Here is a 17,965-nt window from a genome sequence, read left to right as displayed (position 1 = left end):
TCTTTTTTTTTTTTTTTTTTTTTTTAACAACTTTGAACCAACTTTTTTTTTTCTTTCCTTTTCTCCTTCTTTCTTTCTCATCTCGACGCCTCGTGCTTGCGTTTGCGCTTGTGAACTTTTTTAAGCCTAAAGAGGATTTTAAAAGGTTTGTAAAGGGAAAAGAGAGAGAGAGAGAGAGAGGGGATGATGTTCGGAGTGTGTGCGTGTGTGTGTTTTTTTCTCTCTCTCTCTCTCTCTCTTCCTTCTCTTCCTGCTTTCACTCTCTCCTCCGAAAGCGTGTAGGAATGCGATCGGGCGTTTAAGCCCAGCTGTACCTGGCTGGAACTCGCCTTACCTGGGCGACTCTACACGGAAATCCAGCTCTCGGATGGTTTTGTGAGCGACTTTCTTTGGCTTGTGCTTTATTTGACGTTAAAAGTTAATGATCCGTCGAGCATCTGAGTTACATCTCCGGACTTTGGTCGGAGCGGACGCGTTGGGGGGGTGAGGAGGAGGAGGAGGAGGAGAAGGGGGGGGGGGGTGGATCTACACGTTTCCCTACACGGTTTGACCTTGCCAGGACGTTTAACTCGGCTGATTATTTCTCTCTCTCTCTCTCTCTCTCTTTCTCTTTGTTGCTCTGTTTGTTTGTTTGTTTCTTTCTTCCTTCCTTTCATGTGCCCGCTTTTCGGTTTGTCGCGTGGATGTGTGGATACATCATGAGTTATATTTATAAGCTCCAGTCACTCCACTCCCAGGCTGATGGAGTTTATGATCTTGGGAACGTGTTCAGCTTGAAAGAGGAAGTTGTTGTTTGTTTGTTTTTGTTTTGTTTTTTTTTCAGAGGAGGAGAAGTTTAGAAAAGAGAGAAGGCATTATTGCGAATCCTTTCATGTCAGACCACGTAGGCAGGTTTAGACATTGTTTCCGAGTTTGTTTGTTTGTTTTTTTTTTTATTTAGTTGTTTGGCTTCTCCTTGAAGTTCCTCCGATGGGTGAGCTGTGCGCCCTCCTCCTTGTCGTCCGCCTATCGTGGTTCCTCTTTGGAGAGGCAGAAAAGTGCACATCCGCATGAGCCTCCCGTTCACACTTTCACATTCCGTCACGAAATTCTACACTAGAGGAGGCCTGCAGATGCACCGCCATCCAATACTGACTCACACCCCTATCTGTTCAGCTTTCTTTACCACCACCACCACACACAGGTAACACACACACACACACACACACACACACACACATTAACCCATCAATCAGATGTCCCTAGTTGAGTGTTTAAAGGAAAACTCCACACTTAATCTCACCCTTGAAATACATTTCAGTGCTATGTTATGCGTTTACGCTCGTGGTGCTCATTTGATATCGTTGTAGCATTATCGTCGTTCTTGGTAGGAGTTGTCCCGCAGTGACGACGCAGGGAGATATTTGTAGCGATCACATATTTGGTTGGTAACTTTTCTAAAAACCTAAACGTAGTGAAGAGTGTTCATGAACATTGGACTCAAAGGTTGGTCCCAGAATGCAATGCAATGCGATGCGATACACGACGGAGTTGCACTGAGTTATAGAGGAGCCTCAGCTCTGGCTAATAAGCACTCGATGAGATGACCGGCGCGACGATATTAGCATGATGCTTTGGTGTACAGACGAGGAGGACGAGAGAGCCGGATAGACTTAAACGACTAAAGTGCCGCCGCATCATCGCTTTTAAGCTAGAGATGAAGCGAAGGCAAAGTCGTACCGCGGACTGCAGGTAGAACGGCATCGTGGGTCATGTAGGAAAGCGTTTAACAAACTTAATCGTAACTGTAATATAAATCATTCGCACGACTGAAGATCGGATGTTCATTCTAAACGTGGATTCATGGTCTGTATTTTTTATTATTATTATTATTTAATACAGGACTTAACGTCGATTAATCGCCTCGATTGGGTCCGTATTCGTTTTGATGACCCGTACATGACCACGAGAGTTGCTTGAAACTGTCTGAAACAGCATTCCGTTTGTACCATATGTTCTAGATATGCTAACGGGTTCGAAAAATGGAATTTGAAACTTCTGGGTTTCCGATAAACGGCATCGAGTCATAATATTAGTTTCAGATTTCAGTTTGGGATCTGCACTATGAAAGCATCTTGCTGGCATTAACCCTGCTGTTCTTTAATTTAAAAAAAAAAAAAAATAAAAAATCCCAGGCTTTGCAGCTTTAATAATTTGCTTTTCAAATGGATCTAACCAGTCTAAGGTCACCTTGGATCTAAAATAAGGCTCTATTTATTATCCTCTAGAAACGACAACCTGCATTATGAGTATTTTGTACTCTCTGGAGCATATCGTTCAAACACTAACCTGTTGCAGGGGCTTAAAATGGCGCAGGATGTAGTGTATACGATGTAGTTTCGGACATCCTGCTAGTCTTACAGGCTCGTTGACCCCCTGATGGTGGAGGTGATAAGGATAAAGAACCGTGTTTTGCATAATTACATTATAATGAGTCTGACGGGCGAAACCAGTGGATGGAGGAGTCTTGAGCATGTTGTTTATGGCGCGGTTGAGCGGACTGCTAGAGACGGAGTGCACAGAAAGCTCTTGCTTTAGTGATTTAGTGTATTCATAGTTGTAGGGGTTTAAAAAAAGAGGCCGGTGAGGGAACGACGGTTTACAGCGGCTGTAACGTAAGTGATAACAGGAGCTAACTTCCTGAACAAATCTCGCACACGTTCGACAACATTACAGGTGTGACGTGTCATGCTTTAAGTTGGGAAAAATCGCTGCGGTATACGAGGAATAAACCACTTCAGGACAGGATGTTATTGGAAAAGAATCGACTCTGTGGTGGTAACGGTAACGCCGCTCCGTACCGGGCCACATCACACCACAACAGGTTAGTCAAGTACTAAAATTCAGACTTAATTCAGTGGTGAAAATCAGGGCTGCGTCAGTATTATGAGGCATTTCATGTGATGTGTAACTGGTAAAAAAAAAAAATAATAATTAATTAATTAAATAAATAAATAAATAAAAGATGCTGTGATTTTTCTTTTCCAAAATACAGCTCCACCTTTAATTGGGGAACCACACAGTTGTTGCTCCTTTTGTTCGGAATGTTTCCTGTAGCGTCATTGATAAGTCTCGATCTGGGACACAAGAGGAATCTTGGCAGTTTGAAGCATGCATTTTCACGCTGCGTGGCCTGCCTCAGCATCTCAGAGTGTACACCGTTTTAGAGCTCCGATGCAAAAAATTATTCCGAGTATGTTTTGAGGCATTGTTTGTTCATCCTCGATTTCGTGCCGTCGTCCAGAACACCCCCTTCGGTGCCGGTGGGTCGTCGACGGTCATCGTTCCGAAGCTCGTATACTTCTGTAATTATCCTTCCACCACCGTGCCTGACTATACAAGCTCTGCGTGTTTTGAATGGATTGAAAACATTGATTCCAGACATAATGGAGCTCAAGTCATCCAGAACGGATTTTCGATTCAGTTTTGTAGTACCGTCCGTCATATTGTCATTGTACATTGTACATGTACAAGATTCAGTGTGGAGTTCCCGGTCATGCTACGTTCCGCTTATTGAATAACAAGAAGAGAAATTATACATGGATTAGAAAGAAAGAAAGAACGAACGGAGTACAATAGAGTTAGGAATAAGTGTAGAGAGTATTGTATTCACAGGCTTGGTAAAGAATCACAGGCTTCGGCGCATTACAATTCCAGCCTGAACTGAACTTTTTTCCCCCGGTTGAAATGTGGTCCGGATTAAAACCGAATCAGAACCGACTGTTTACTAGGACATTCCAGTTATCCCTATAATTCTTACCTGTGTACAGGATTTGTTTTGAAAATCCTGCTTGTAAAGTTTGTATATGGAAAACCGTTTGGAATGCCACTATGCTAATTCTCTCGAGAAAAGCATTCGACATAATAATAATAATAATAATAATAATAATAATAATAATAAATGCCACGGTCATGTGACTGCCATTTTAAGACAGCAGAGTTGCCCATGCGTTCTGGCTGGGTCGAATGGCATCACTTTCTCTCGTTACTCTCTTAGAGTGATACTAACCAAACAGAGGTGGAAGTTAGCATTTCCTGCGACGCAGTGGCTCACGTTCTGTGTCTTGGAGGAAACGCAAAAGACATGGGAGAGAACAATTTATTGGATGGGACTCGGCGAGTAGTGAAACCGTAAAAGTGTCCAAGTGAATTTCAGTCACTTTTATCTATGTAGAAATAACAAACTACAAAAGTCTGGCAATTCTTATAATGTAGTAAACCATAGTCAGGCAAAACCGTCGTTTAAAAATAAATAAATAAATAAAAGTATCTAATCTTTTCTACACAGATGGACAAAGTGTAATACTTAGTGACCCATGAGGGCGAAGTAATTATTAATTGGTAGAGGGTGTGAATACTTTTCACAACAAATCTGGAGCTTATCCAGCTGTCCGGTTTGATATAAAGCGGGTTTGTTTTTAGATTTATTTACTACTTCTTATTCATACTTGTGTGTTTTTTTTTTTGTTTTTATTTTTACTTTTTTACCCATCAAATATTAATCCTATGAATCAAATAGCAGCACTTTATTTAAAAAAAAAAAAAAAAGCAAACAAAAAAAAACCTCACTCCTAAACCCTCGATGTGATCTGGATTAAAAAATTGGCCTTTTTTTTTGTTGTTTTTTTTTCTCCCTCAGACCAGAACAATTTGTGCTTCTTGGATGTGCATGGAGGCTGCAATTCATCCAAAAATCCCCAAACACTCAAATTCCAGCTTGCAATAAAATATTTAGGTGCTTTTTGAATAATAATAAAAAAAAAAAAGGCTGGTTTTTTATGCGAAGTTTTATTGAGACGGGCGATGTGACAAAAATATCATATCACGATACTTGCGAGATATTTCTACCATTTCTAAAATTCTATTTGCTAACAAAACAATACTGTTGCTTTTTTTTTGTTTTGTTTTTTTTAAATGTGATTATACTCAATTATACTTTTAGTCAACATTTACTGACAATACTCATAATATCTGAGGAAAGTGTATTGATAATTTAACACGGTATCGATATTCTGTCACTGTATTGTACTTTCTACAGTGTATCAGTCTCACCAAAGCTACTAATCACGATAACAAATAACTAACGATTTCCCGATTACACTGACCGTAAGCATTCTAAGTGGGGAAAGTATAAGCGAGTATATCCACTATGATTACAAACACACATTTGCACACTTTTGTTCCTGCTAGAGGAAGTTTAGACACAGGACTGGATGGAGAGGTAGAGACCGGTTGGTTATGTCCCTGCTAGTGATGGGTGATCACTCGTTCAGAGGAGAGGTGGGCATCCTGTTTCACTCCTGTGCTATTTTTAACCCATCTATTTTAGATAAGATTATGTTCCCTTGGCCTCATAGAGTATTGGAGAGCTGGTTAGGTGCTGGGGTGTAGACTGATTTACTCTACCTGTGTCTAGGAGATGGGCTGTTCTCCTAAAACTCATTGCATGCTTACTATAAGATGGTAGTATGTTTCACTATTACAAACGTATTCGAGTGTACAAGCGACGTTGGATGCAAAAATGCAAACCCTAAGAAACACGTAGTTGTATGAATTGTGAGGTCTCGACGTTTGGGGAAAGAAAATACCGGAGAGCAGAATCAGTTGAGTCAGATTCAGTAAGATGGGAGAAGGATAACAGGAAATGAAGCTGTGTGTGTAAATGAAGGAAGTAGAAAACACGATGGTTACAGTAATCTGTTTCTGAAACCCTACTCTGTCTGTGAGCATCGGTAGCGCTGTGTTCAAGGTGCAGTTGCAGCTTGGTTTTTCTCCACCTACAACCTGTGAAAAACCAAAGAAAACACCCCCCCCCCAAACTTGTAATTTCAACACGTCAACTTGGGGATAGTCTTCTCAACTACCAGTTCCTTCCACGTTTACGGAGGAACGGTGAATCAACATGGCCGTGAACGGTGTAAACGAGTCCGTAGCGGTATTGGCTTTCAGTCATGACAAAATGGAAAATTACAGCTTGGAAATTACCGCTTAGAAGGCATCAAGAACGTAGCATAAGGTTCTACTTCAAATACTGAACGTTTCGTGTTTGCCGTGTTCGGGAGAAATCCCACAGCAGAGATCAAACATCTTGTTTAAAAAGATTTCCCTACAAGATTTGGTCAAGATAAAACACTACACACTTTCAGTGCTCGTAAATCAACGATTCTGACTCTCGGAACCTGGGATCTTGAACGGCGAACGGTCGTCATCGTTTTCTTCTTGCTGGTCCGTTCTAGCATGACAAGATGGATTTCTTAAGAACAAAGGACAGGCTGGGGTGTGAATAACTATTTATAACTGCCATACCATAAGTGATAAGAGGAACTAACTTGTTTTGGGGATGTTTCACAACCTTAAATGTAACTATACATGGATATAGTGCATAGTACACTATAAAATTAGGAGTTGTTGACAAATTGCTGATGTATGTACTGACTGTGCAACACCTTCAGGTTTGGGCTGTAACCAAATATCGACGTACACCACTTCGTATTTCATTTGAACCAAAATAAGACGTGGTTAAAAATGGTGTTCTTTCCATTGCTGCTATTTTTGTTGTTACCAGATTAGGCACAATTTTCCAGTCCATCCAATCTGGCAACCATAAACTTGACTTGCACCGTCACCACTCCAGACGATGGAGTGTCATTCATCGATATTTTTAATTTTTTTTAAGTTGTTAACATCAGCATACTTGCTAGCTAGACTGAAAAGTTTCTTCTTCACTGGTGTTGTGTTTGCAGCTTGTCATAACAAGAAGGTTGGGAGGATCTATTTGGGATGATTAGGTTGCTCCAGGATGAATAAAAATTGCACTCCAGAATCGTTTTCGGGAAGTTGCAAAAAGCAGTCGTTTTCCTGTGAGCTTCGCGGGGCCTCCCTCGTGCTCGCTCTCTCTCTCTCTCTCTCCTCCTCCTCCTCCTCCTCCCTCTCGCCCGAGCTCGGCTGCTGACTAAACGGTTTTGTCAGCTGGCAGCGACTCTCCATGTGTGGATCTGTGATGGCTTCTAGGTCTCGAGCACAGATTGAGGATGTTGAAGACTCGTCTATCACAGTTAGCTAGTGGTAGTTTATTTAATAGTGTAAGAAATAGTGGGATTTTGATCAGACTGGATTTTTTTTTTCATTTATGGATGATAATCTCGGAAAAGATTAGGTTTACTAATAAAGAAACGCTGAAGGGTGGTGAGACGGAGGAAAATTGATGTATAGATTTTGATGTAAGATAGATGTTGTTGCTTCTCTGTAGCTGATGGAAACGCATCATTTCCTGTTGCCTTGCTGCTGACTCTTTAAGACATTTTTACTCAGCGAGCATATATATTTTTTAGAAATACAGAGAAGAAAATTTTATGCAAAGAATTAGGGCTGGGCTATCGGATATTTTTGATAAATTGTTAGAATACAATATATACTGGCTATTGCAGAAAGTTTTTGTTTTATTGTTTTTATAACAATAATTCTGTGGAAGCAGTTGATTTGATTCAAATTTTGTACCGATATTAAAATGTACTGATACCATTTTATTTCTTCGATTTTATTAAAAGTAGCGAAGCATCACCAAAGATCTGAAACCAGCAAATATTTATCGGGCTTCTTTCGTAATTAATTAATAAATAAATAAATAAATAAATAAATAAATAAATAAAAGCTAAAAACATTGTCACTAGCGTTTATTATTTGCCTTACATTTTCTGGCATAGTGTTTTTATATTATATTTTTTTTCAACATTTTAGATTTTCTTTTTCTTGTAACTTCATTATTTGCATATTTCTTATTTCTCTGTTTTTTACTTTAGACTTTTTTTTAACTATCGATTTTAAAAAAATATTTTTATTATTGTTCTCTTCTGTCCGTCACTGCTATTATTTATTGCATTATTATTATTATTATTATTATTATTATTATTTGTCAATTTTTTTTCTTTTATTTGGTCTGATTTATTTATTTTATTTATTTTATTTATTTATTCCCTCCTTTTTCAGTGCTACTTTATTAGACAGTAGACATTACATAGCCGTATCATCGAACTCACAAAAAAAAAAAAGTTTTTAATGTAACACTACTATATATCATGTTCAATATATTGTGTCGTAGATATCGTATTATTTTTGTCACATCAACCAACCATCACCCTGCTAACTACTGATCTTGTGGTTTGTCCTCAAAAGGATCAAGTTGATCAGCATTATTTATAATCGTACCTACAGCATCACATTCAGGATTTTCCAGTTTCTATGAAATCACAAGTGCTAGCCCTGACCTGAGAAGTCACAGGTGTTTTCTACCTGAAACTAAATGGTTGCGTTAATAACAATTAGTCATCAGCTACGCGTTTTGACGATTGTTTAAGCATGCTTCCAGGATTAGTGAGGAGTAGAGTGAGTGAGAAAGGAGAAACGAGGGAGACTGAGGGGGAGGATAGAAGGCCTGCGGCAACTCCACAAAACCTGTTCCTCCTGAAGCGGCGGTAGACTTTGCTTTTGTGCCCTCCAACTAGCTCGCTTGAGACAAAAAAAAAAAAGACGAATGGAGATATAAAGGCGCAAACGGCGCTTCATCAGGTCACCTGCTGGTCAGCACTGGTCTCCTGTCAATTTTGTGGTGGAGGAAAGCAAAAATAGAAGCTGATGACATAAGTTATGCGTCAGTCTCGTCACGAGGCTCGTTTGCTCATAATTGCTGGATGAGACAGTGATGTTCGTTGTGCTGATGGGCGTGGAGGAGGCGTTTTCAGTGTGGAGTCAAGGACATGGAAATAGTCATATTGCAGGGTTAAGCAGAGTTCCTCCTCGAGACGCTGTTGCATTTTAGATGTCCATAAGCTTGTGTCATTGTATCAACTCTACAGTATAGGACAGTGAATCATTCACAGGTTGGGTTTTTTTTTTTTTTTTGGTGAGGAGAAATATAAGAGAGAAGAGAAGCTTGGCCAGATCCTCCTGAGTCTCTGAGTGAGATGGGCAATGGGAAACAGATGTTTCTCTGCTGTGGCTCTCAGCTTCCAGCGAAGACTCTACCATCCTCCATTTCAATGGTGCAATTAGAACGCGTCAGACTTTTATTATTAGACTGTCGCAATTATTTCAGATTTCTTTCAAAAAATGTCGCCACACTCAAAGGCTTGTATTTAGCTCCAATTTCTTGCTTGCTTGCTTGCCAATTTAAAGTTTAGAATGTATAACACCAGACTGATTACCATAATAATTAAAATACTACATTATCCATTAAGCACAAATGTTGCCAAAGTGGTAGATAAAGGCCATTTTCTTTGACCACTTTTCTTCAGTGGTTGATGGTTAAATTAGCCCCGCACTTAAAAATCAAAATTTTAAAAGGTTAACTTGTCTTGGACGCCAATTTCTGTTTATTTTAATATAGACTGGTGGTGAAATTTGATTGGTTTTGGTCAGATTTGTTACCGTGTATTTGTATTTTGGTTTTGGTCAGATTTAGTACCAAGTGCTAAATTCACCTTTGTTTCATTCTAAATGGTAATTACCTCAGTCATTTTGAGGGGGAAAACCCTAATTAGCATGAATGTTATGCAACAGACAGAAACATGTGAAAAATGTGATTTATACTATAATTCCTAAACTCACGTTACTGTTCAAAACAAATCGATAAGCTCGAACGTTCTGTATGTAGTGTCTGCTATGTAAAATACTAAAGGACGATGTGATCTCTGGAAACATCTAACGACAGAACCTGCATCCTTAGCAACTAGCTAGCTAGCTAATGTTATTGCAGAACAAAATTGTGTTACTAGATTTGCTAAACTCGCGTGGTTTCTATTCAGAACAGTGAGTACTTCGGTACGTTTAAGGGAAATACATGCTTGAAAATGTATACTGTCTCTTATTTTAAAAAATGCTAAATGATCCACAGAACATGCTTTCTTAGCTGTTTGGCTAGGTAATTTAGCTATTGTTGGTGCAGAGCACAAATGTGATTATACTTTGTTTGGGCAGATTTGTCTACTGTGACGTAAATCCCTGAGAACACGATGAGGCAAATCAAAACTCAGATAGTGAAATCCCAAACACAGCAAGCTACTAGAGGTTAGCTAGTCAGATAGCTAATTTAGCTGAGGTTAGTGAAGAACAACACCCTGGCCGTTGTGCTACATTTTGATCCGTTAGAATGAATTTGGCTACTGTTAAAATGAATGGGTCTAATTAGCTTTTTCATATTCCAAGACAGACACTGAAATCCAGGTAGTGACAAAAACAAGCTAGTTTCCTAGCAGCAAACTGGCCTGCTAGCTAACACAGGTCATTTTAGTGATTAAATGATAGTTGCTATGGTTTGTTTTGAAAGGGTTTGGGGAATGTTAAATATAATCCTTAGAGAAAATAACAAGACTGTGATACAGTGTCGAGCAGTGACGAGGCTAATTTTCTGTCAGCTAAATAGCCAGCTAGCTAGACATGAGGTGGCATTTCCAGTTGCATATCTATGTAAATTCATACATTCTGGCTGTTTTTAATGATGGTAAAGCTCTAGAGATGTTCCAAGTAGGGGTGAGGGATATAATAAGAATCGCCATGTTGCCATGAAGAATTTTATATGGTAAACGAGGTGCATCAGGATACGTAGCTTTGCTAACAAGCTACCAGCAAAAAAATAAGCCATTCAAAATACAAGTTTAATACTTTTTAGATTATGTAAGGAGATGATTTTTTTGTTTAGACATTATATACATTTGTATATAATTGTTATTTAAAAGTTTAAAAAAAAAAAAAAAGTTAATCACATCTCAGAAATGTATTGTGGTGTAATTTTTCACAATCTAATTATTCTTTTGTGGTATCATCCAGCCCTGGTTCTTCTAGATTATAGTTAAATATGTCACATTCGGTGCTTTTAAAAATTTTTTGGATTTGCATATTCACATTGATCCAGCTGCATTAATTGTCTGTCCTCCTCATATTCCTTACCCTTACATAGCTTTCTGTGTGATCGTGTCAAAAGCATGTCGTTCCACCTGTATTTAGGTATTTCTTGATGCGTCCATGTCACAGAAGGCCTGCTTGCACTAGCGTACATGCTTTTCTCTAACTCGGAACACTTCTGCATGTAGTGCTGGTATACACAATCTGACCGGTTTAGCATGAAGCAACGTATTCCTTTAATCTTATACCTTCTTTTCAAGGAGGTCAATATAATTAGAGATAACGAACGAGCATGCTAGCCAAAGAATGCTAATACACAGCCCTCGTCCCCAGGGGTTCATCTGAGCTCAGCGTCTCTTTTAGAAGGCTTTTTTTCTTTTCTTTTCTTTTTTCTAAATACCCCGTGGCAACGAAGACAATGGACCAAAAACAGCGAGGTGAAAAGCAGATAGCTTCCGTCTCTAGCAACATGATACAGGAGAGTCCGTGTGCAGCTGGAGAACGGGGACTTGTGCATCCTTTCCTAGTTGGCATCTTTTGTTGGTTGCATCAGTATCCAAAAGCGAAAGATGGGGGAAAAAGTTGTACGTTTTCGTTTTGGACCTGTTCTTATCTGAGAAGTGGATATGTAAAAGAAATGAATGATGGGAAGCAGGTGTGAGCCATTCAGTCACAGGGTGACCACACAGAGCAACACATTGAGTCATTTGTTGTCCTACATTTCTATTTACCTTCTCAGCATCTGAGCAGAAAGGATGACACTCGATCTAATAATTGGAGTGGATCTGATGACACCGATGCCCACTTGAGCAGTTACTCCACGTCACTGTGGAGTTTATCTGCTGTTGTTTTAAGCAGGGGTTATCTGGACTACTTTTTTTTTTTTTTTTTTTTTTTTTTTTAATCGGAGTCAGGTTGGGCTTTTTTTGTTTGCTTGTTTGTTTAACGTAAAACATCTTGTACAAGAATTGAATGTTCTTGATGGCGGAGGAGAAAACCGAAACGAGGCAAAGTTCACTGTTGCCATCTCTTTGGCCCAGTTCAGCTCAGGGTTGCAGTAAATATTAACTCCCTTATCACAGGGCATAGGACATGCTCAGCTAGTCTGCATTGGCAAGAGAAATTCTCGGTATTAGTTTGGGTTTCGGCGAATTTAGGCCTGTTTTGGTGTCATTCGGTGATCTAAAATACACTTCCACAGACTGAGCATTATATTTGCCATCTTTAGGGACGTAAACTTAATCCATATTACAGCTGATGGGGGGGGGGGGGACTTCTCTGTTCAGCATCTATTAAACTTTTCATTAAATAACATTGTGGAATGTGGGTTAACGGCTAAGTATAGTTTAATACGTGATTGCCTAACTGTTTAACTAAATGAGCTTTGTGCTACTTGATGTCGTTTATAGTATACTTTTTTTTTTGTTTGTTTTGTTTTTGTACCACTTTTTCTTTTTAAATAGAACAAATTCCCTTACACTACACTGGAGTACACTACATACAGTAGTTCTGCAGTAGCATTATAATCAGCTATGTATTGAGCATACAGTACTGTGCAAAAGTCTTGGCACCCTATTTATTTATTTATTTATTTAGCACAAACTTGTGTTATAGATTTTTATTTTATGACTTCTGTATTATCGAGTCGGTACAGAAACGTTTTAGATTCCCAAACGTTCATTTTCCAGCACAAGCTGAAACGTTACAGAGGAATGTTTGTACGTCAGTAGAGAAAGCAGTGTATTAAGTGATGAGACACTTTTGAGACAAACCAATAAAAAGAAACATTTAATTTCATTTTTTTTTTTTCTTAACGCATCTTTGCTTTACAGCATTTCTTCGCATGTGCCTAAGACTTTTGCACAGTACTGTGTGTATATAGGAGTGAAGAGGACGTTGTTTTAGATTTGGCTTTTCTGTTTAGAACATAATTCTATGATGGCATTAAAATGACCTGTGTAGTGAGCATACATGTAGCCGTTTATGATTCGGCGTCTGCGTACACTACATAGTTGTATGATCGCGTCGTAATGACTCCTCTAGTGAGCATATATAGTGCATAGAAAGCCATTTCAGATTTGGCACTTTTTATCGGCGACGTAGTTCTATGACTATTACTATGGCCTCTGTAGTGAGCAGAAAGCATTTCTATGTAAAAATATTTGGAAGACGTTTACTTGAATCTTTGATTGCCTAAGAAGTGTAAAATCAGGTTAAATACCAGCGACAGAGAAAAAAAAGTATAAATTATGCACTCATTAATATTCATTATTTATCCACAGGCTAAATAAGTATGTCAGCCCTAATTTATTTATGGACACTTGTGTGGTTGGTAGGTGTGAAAAGTAGCATCAGTGCCCGTTACTGCAAATACCCTCTTCACCCTTCGACCTGTCATGACCTGGCATAGCAGCGTAAACCTTGCGCATGAGCTTGAGGTCAAGCGCTGCCATGCTTCTATGCACGCACGCACACACACACACACAGACACGCGCACGCACGCACGTACACGTACCCTAAACAGCACTAAAGCTATGAGAGGAGAGTGAGATGTTCTGATATTTAGTGTTTAACCAGTTAAAAGAGTCATGCAGCTTGATCTAACGTTAACTGAATCACTTTTAAATGAACTATAGTGATGTTTCTATTCGGATGGAGATTTCTTTTTATCCGGATGCCATTGCGTGTGAATTCTCGCATTCGGTTTTCTTTTGTAGAGCTGTTCGGCTAGTACTGAGCACGGCTATTGCATCGTCTAATAATCACAATCACAATCCAGCTCTGTGTTCGCTGTCTGAAGCTGTGTGTGTTGAATGAGTTGCTCTAAATCTCATCAGCACGCCCCGAGAGGCCAAAGTGCACAAGATTAGGAATGTTTGAAACTTTAAAGATTTCCCCCGGACTCTGGCCGCGCAGAGCGGCTGTGGAAAGTCGCTGCCGTCTATCAGTGCGCCGACTTGCCGAGATATGAGCGTCTGTACGAGCTGCATTTTACTTCACATAACAGTGTAAGGGAATGATGGGAATTATCAGCCACTCCTAATGCAAACCAGAGAGGCTACATGGCTGACGTTTACACCGAAAGATCCAAAAATTTTTTTTTTTTTTTTTTTTTATTATTATTATACACACAGCACTCGCTTTAATAGAAAACTGACTGTGTCTGTATGATTCATGTGGGTTTCTATACAGTGTGTGTGAGGGTTAAAGATCTCGCACTCGTTCCAGGCATTAGCCGGTTACACACTCTCCTATACGCCAGGAAGAGTCACCTGATCACCCTGGCTGAGTCGGTCACACAGCATCTCCGATAGTGGCTAGTAGGCGGAGCTTCTTTGGATTCATTGAATTGGACTGTTTGGTTCTGTGTTAGTTTCTGATCAGCGACGTGGCGTGTACTTTGATTGAAAGCTGGCTTTGCTGCAGATCCGAGCCGAGAGGAGAGAGTCGGATTCTTTTCTTCACACTGTATTGTGTTGTGTTCAAGTTTTTGCTATATTAGTGTGTGGGGGGGGGGGCCCTGCTAAAAAAGTGAAGTTAAAGTGTAGTTGTATACGTGAAATAAATTGTTTACCCTGTCAAGAAGCTAAAATAGCTTGGGGAAAATCTTTACCCAAAAACAGCTTCATCCCGAGTCTTTGAATATGCATGATATGCAAATTAGAAGTGCCGCAATCCCAAGTGCGGTTGCTAGCCGGGTAGTCAACTGCTAACGCACTAGTTTGCACATGTATGATTTACATTTTTTAAGCCCTGATTATATTGACGGTGATTTTATATATATTTTGTTCATCAAAATATCCAGTACCTTTGTTTTTGTCCCAAGTATACACAATAGGGATTTCAGTACCTTTCACTATCAGTTTATCAGCATTTAAAAGTAGTCAGCGTGTCAAAATATAGCACAACACATGTGATTTTTAGCTAGTTAAGTTAGCTAGCAAGCTTAGCATGCTAAGTTCCGTGGCTAAAAGTTTCCAGTTGCCATGTCGTCCTCCGATAATTAATCGATGTGATCATGATTGTTCCAAGGGCATGGAAACAATCCATCGTTAATTCATCTTCAGTAAGATCTTGGTCACGGTTGTAGTGGATCTATTCCAGGAGCACTGGGCGTGAGGCGGGAACACATCCTGGATGAGATCCAGTCGATTCACACGCGCGTGTTCAAACACTCGTTCACACCTAAAGACAATTAAGAGTCATCCGTTCATCTGCAAACAGGAACGTGGAGGAAACCCACACAGATGAATAATATTCTTCAAAAAACGATTTGAAGTTTACCGGTGCATTAAAGTCTCGCTCTGACGTAGACGCTCTAGATGATGTGCAGCAGACGCCCTTGTTTAGTTTCTAATTATCTTCATCTGGTAGCTCACTTGATTTACAGGACAGTTTCATAATTATTCTTATAGCCCTTTAAAAATACCCTTTTTCCCCCCTCGAGTGACTTTCAGTCACGAATCCGAAGTCTGTCTGTATTTGTATACGGAGAGTCAGAAATATATTGATGCTGTGTGTATGGTTGCTAAATGGGAATGACGGAAGGTTTACCTCAGAAGTTAAAGATAAACAGTGAGATTGAGAGGTGGGGGAAGGGAGCGAGAAGTGAAATAGGAGTGACAGACAGAAATACAGACTGTGAGAGAGAGAGTGTGTGTGTGTGTGTGTGTGTGTGTGTGTGCAGATGAGTGGAAGACACACACACCCTCACAACTGCTAGACACACTTTCTGAGCCTGAGACAGTGGTTGGCTGTGATGCTGTACCTCAGCTTTACCCTGCATTCGCGCTAGCAAGCAGCAAATCGCTCCTCTCGCTTGTAGTTTTTCTCTTGTGGGCTTGTAAAGAGTGAGAGACTTGTCACTTGTGGGTGTGTGGGCTTTTTTTTTTTTTTTTTTCTTTTCCCTAATGAAAAACAGTAACAGTATGTTGAGCCACTGCGCAACCCACTATACACTTTGGTTTAAAATGTATGCTAGGCTTTGTACTAGCTTTCTTGGCAGATTAGCAAAGAGCGCTAACTGTACGTGCTACGTACACTCACCACAACGATCTCTGCTTCTTCCTTACAAGCTTTTTTTAAATTTTTTTTTTCCCTCACAGTGTGTCTATACAACTTTAATGAGAGGTCGTATATGACCGGATAACATGAAGCGATGGTTATAAGTTGTTGTTTTTTGTGCTGCTAGCTGTAAATGGGAGCTGATTATATTGCTTGCGAGTTACTGGACTGAACTGAACTGAAGAAACGTCGGACTCGGCGTGTGGAATCGTTTGGATTTGACGCGTTACCGTAACGTACCTAATAACTTGTCGGTTTGGCACTTGCCTCTGTCACTGAAATCGTGGCTCTGTGTTGCACGCGTGTATATAAACGAACGCTCACCCGTCACTTTGTGTTTTGCTAGCATGATCTGTGTTCATGAAGAGAGACCGAGAGAGGGAGAGATCTCAGGGTAATAACAATAAAATAATGATCAGAAGTGTATGCTGGGGTAAGTGTGCACCGGGCCTGTGTTTTTAAATAGCCTGGAATGCACAGTGCTGGAAATGGGTAGGAGTTCAGCAGCCGTTATGGTGCAACGTGAGGTTCTGTTCACGACGGCAGCTGTGTGAAAGCCGCCACTTCAGCGTCTCTGTGTGGGTGTGTGTGTGAAAGAGAGACAATCAGGTGTGCCGCTCAGTCGGGTTGCGGTTGTCTCTGCTCAGAGAGAGAAGACAATTTAAGCCGATTAATAGACACTTATCCTTCTGCTAGGCCGATACTCAAAAGATGAAGGATGCTGACTGTCATTCTCAGCGATAGAAGACCACACCCACCCATCCACCCCCCTTCCCTTTAACCTGGAGCTCCTGGCAATACTGCCTGAGCCGACATGTATACCGTATGCAATAGAAAGCCAAAGGTCACGTCAAGGCCACCTGTTAGAAATGACAGCTGAGTGCCGCTTCTCTTCGCTTGGCTCCCCCTCCTGTCTCTCGTTCTCTCTCATTCCTCCTCCACCTCCTCTCCCCTGCTGTTCTCTGTTAACCCCTTAGGGATGGTCCACCCAGTATGCAAACACACTAGCTCGTATTCACTCGCTCTCTTGCTTCTCGCTTCTCTATTTGGGTTTGTTTCCTTCTCTCTTTTTCTGCTTCTCTTTCTCCCTTGTGAAGTACCCAGTCAGTTCTAAATGAGTTCAGTGTATTCCCGTGAACCGTGGTTTTATGCGTCCGCGAACTCCGATCAATGCAGCAGCGCAGTCGGCCCACGGCGTGTTCGTGTAGTCGAGGCGTTCAGAACACTGGGTCACACGTTTTACTCGGTGAGGGGTTCAGTGCTGCTCGTTCAGGAGGCTGTGACGTGTAGGAAATGAGAGGAAGACCACTTAAAGTGATGAAACACAAGATGCAAGAGGAGAGGAAAGGAAAGGATGAAGGGGAACGGAGAAGCAGGGATGTGTCATCAGCAGGGGGGAAGAAAATGGACAAGCCTTCTTGTTTCCCCAGCAACTCTTTCGAAACTTTACATGCTTTGTGCGTTACTTCCCAGGAAAAGGGGGCAGATTGCAGTGTGGGTGTGTGCAGCTATGTTTTTGGTTGGGGTAGAGGCTATTTCACGGCCAGAAAAATGTCAACAAAAATGCTAACCTAAAGAAACTCGCCATATCTTTTGCACAAAGTCATCCAAAAAGTGTTTTTTGAAATAATATGTTTATTATAGATCTCGAAACGCTTCTTTCTTATTACAACCTGCCCCTTTTTTTTTCTTTTTTTTTTTTTTTTTTTTTAGATTTTATGAAAACTATAGATTTTTGGTTTTTTTTTTTTTTTGTTTTTTTTTTTTTTTTAAGCAAGGCACAGGAGGAATGATTATCCTCTCGGTGAAAAGGAGCGATAGGCTAGCATCTACTCTTTTATCTACGAACAAAGCAACAATTGTGTCATGTTGTGTCTCTTCAGAAGAAATGCATCCTGTCGCTTACCCCTGACGAGAACGTACCAAAAGCGGGAGAAGAGGGGAGATGGTATTAAACAGAAGGAGA

The 17,965-nt window shown here is 40.3% G+C and overlaps 1 protein-coding gene across 3 annotated transcripts in view; it reads left to right on the top strand.

The window, feature by feature from the left end:
- rreb1b (ras responsive element binding protein 1b) overlaps window positions 1-17,965 on the top strand; it is a 39,386-nt gene that overhangs the window by 444 nt on the left and 20,977 nt on the right. Inside the window, exon 1 of one of the 3 annotated variants that reach the window (XM_053651191.1) lies at window positions 11-375. The exons of 1 other annotated variant lie outside the window; for it this stretch is intronic. The gene's annotated coding sequence lies outside the window, so the exon portion shown is untranslated. Of the gene's footprint in view, window positions 1-10; window positions 376-498; window positions 1,184-17,965 lie in introns of those variants that run through there. One more of the 3 variants, XM_053651188.1, reaches the window with a different exon arrangement.

Source organism: Ictalurus furcatus, chromosome 20 (assembly GCF_023375685.1).
Source record: "Ictalurus furcatus strain D&B chromosome 20, Billie_1.0, whole genome shotgun sequence".
Taxonomy (NCBI): domain Eukaryota; kingdom Metazoa; phylum Chordata; class Actinopteri; order Siluriformes; family Ictaluridae; genus Ictalurus; species Ictalurus furcatus.
Note: the sequence above shows the minus strand (reverse complement) of the source record. Positions and strands in the feature narration are given on the sequence as shown.